Genomic DNA, 2,345 nt, shown 5'->3' with positions numbered 1-2,345 from the left:
TAGTAGTAGGTATGTAATTCAGCCAAAAGGAGACCACTCAGTATACGTAGAAACATGTTAGCTTCTACACTGATTTTCAGTGGCCTCCTAATGTCATTACTGACAGCCGTTGCAGATAAAAGATATAATTTAAAAGGAAAAAAAAACAATATAAATTTATAAAAATTGAACATGAAGGAACCAAACATAGAAAGTAAATTTATATAATATAAAGAACTAAGGACAAAAAAATTATGTTTAATTGTCGCGCCAGCGCTCAGCGGCGCGGGGCGTATCGGGGCGCGCGGGAGGACGGCATAAGCGATATTGGGTTTTATTAAGTATGAATGCAGCGTCTGACAGCAAACACCGTATTTCCCGCGCGCCGCTCGCTTGTCCCACATTCACGAACATTACAACAAATGCAAATAGTGACACAATTAACATATTGATTCAAGGTTAAAATTGGACAGAACAATATCAGGTAAGAAATTGTATATATAGTATTCATTGTTGTGTTTACACACATATTGACTTGGCCAATGATTAATATTCTAGACATAAGTAATTTATCTTGCCTTCTTTTTTTTTAGGTTAGGGATTTAAAAGTTACATACAAGCAAAGGAGGATAGACGGTTACAGTAAAAAACGGGCGGTTAAAACAGTGGAAGTGTACGAGGAAGCCAAGGTCAAGGGATGAGTTCCCCAAGCGCTGACCAGACCTAGCCTATTGCTTTCGTGCCGCAAACAGACAGGTTCGCGTAATTAGATCTTTAAAAATATGTAATAATTATATATGTATATATACATACACACATATATAGATACAAATACATACGTTATTGTTACACATACTCATTGTTAGAGAACCAAATTAAATAAATTAACAAATACATATATGAATTATATAACATATTGATTAATAATAATAGGCAATAATTAACTACAATCTTTTTGCTTTTCTAATAAAAATAATTTATATTTATGTCTGAAATTTGTTATTGTTTTCAGGTTACGAAGAGGAGGAGGCAGGTCATTCCAGCACCTAGTGGCGCAGAACCTAAAGCTTCCTCGGAAACTCACCGTTCTATGTATTGGCATTCAAAGTTTTATCAATGACGCTCTAGTGACATGCTCACTATCATTATTTCCTAACCACTGTAATTTATGATAGAGGTAAGGTGGAACCTGGTATTTTATAGTGCCAAAAAGTAACGTAGCGAAATGTAATTGCATACGATAATTCATTTTTAAGATGTTAGCATTATTTAAATATGGTGTGATATGTGTACGTGGCGGTATTTTAAAGCAGTAGCGAGCGCAGGCGTTCTGGACTCGTTGGATGATTTTTTTTGTACGTTCAAGTAAACGGGGCCCTATAACTACATCTGCATAATTAAATTTAGAAAGAACTAACGCCTCACAAAGTCTAATGCGTACTTTGGTAGAAATGGAGTCTCTAATATTATAAAGAATTTTTAACCTATAAAAACAGTTTTTGGCAATATTATTTACATGCTTTTCAAAACGAAGTTCCTCGTCAAATAGAACACCTAGGTTGCGCGCTTCAGTCACCCTTTGTATACGTACACCTTTTATATCAATATTTGGATCACAATTACTAATAATTTGAATTTGCCGCTCTGTACCAAGTATCATGTATTTAGTTTTGTTAGGGTTCATTTCTAGCGTGTTTGAAATTGACCAACGGGCTATACGATCCAAATCTTGGTTGAGTTGTTGCAAAGCTGCTTGTACCTTACATGGCTTAAAAGAAATATACAACTGCAGATCATCAGCATACAAGTGATAGTTGCAGTGATTAATTTGTTTTACAATATCAGTTGTATAAATCGTAAATAAAATTGGTCCTAAAATAGAGCCTTGTGGTACTCCTCTAGTTACATGCCTTATGTCAGATTTAGCAACACTCCCATCTTCTGACTTAATCTCTACGTATTGGCTGCGGCAACTCATATAACTCGCAAACCATTGTACAATTTTGTCGTCGAACCCATAATATGACAGCTTTGATATCAACAATGGAATGTTTATGGTGTCAAACGCACGAGAGTAGTCTAGGAGTACTAGTATAGTACCCTCGCCCCTGTCTCGAGCAGATAGGATATCATCGACAACGTCTGCTAAAGCAGTCGTAGTCCCTCGATTTTTCCTAAATCCTGATTGTTTATCTGGCAAAATTTTATTTAACTCCAAAAAGTCTCTTAGTTGATTGCATACAACTTTTTCAAGAATCTTGGACAAACATGGTAGAATGCTTATTGGACGTAAATCTTTAAATTCTAAGGGCGTGTCGATCTTAGGTATAGGTCTTACAATAGCTTTGCACCAAAGATCTGGGAAT

At 35.7% G+C, this 2,345-nt stretch overlaps 1 long non-coding RNA gene across 1 annotated transcript; it reads left to right on the top strand.

Moving 5' to 3' along the window:
- The first annotated feature begins 258 nt into the window (after positions 1 to 258).
- Positions 259 to 1,077, top strand: LOC125075714. Its single transcript, XR_007120228.1, has 3 exons — positions 259 to 463; positions 573 to 735; positions 992 to 1,077. It is a non-coding gene; the product is annotated as an uncharacterized LOC125075714 (long non-coding RNA).
- Positions 1,078 to 2,345: the final 1,268 nt, after the last annotated feature.

Source organism: Vanessa atalanta, chromosome W (genome assembly GCF_905147765.1).
Source record: "Vanessa atalanta chromosome W, ilVanAtal1.2, whole genome shotgun sequence".
NCBI lineage: Eukaryota > Metazoa > Arthropoda > Insecta > Lepidoptera > Nymphalidae > Vanessa > Vanessa atalanta.
This window is presented reverse-complemented; position numbering and strand designations above follow the sequence as displayed.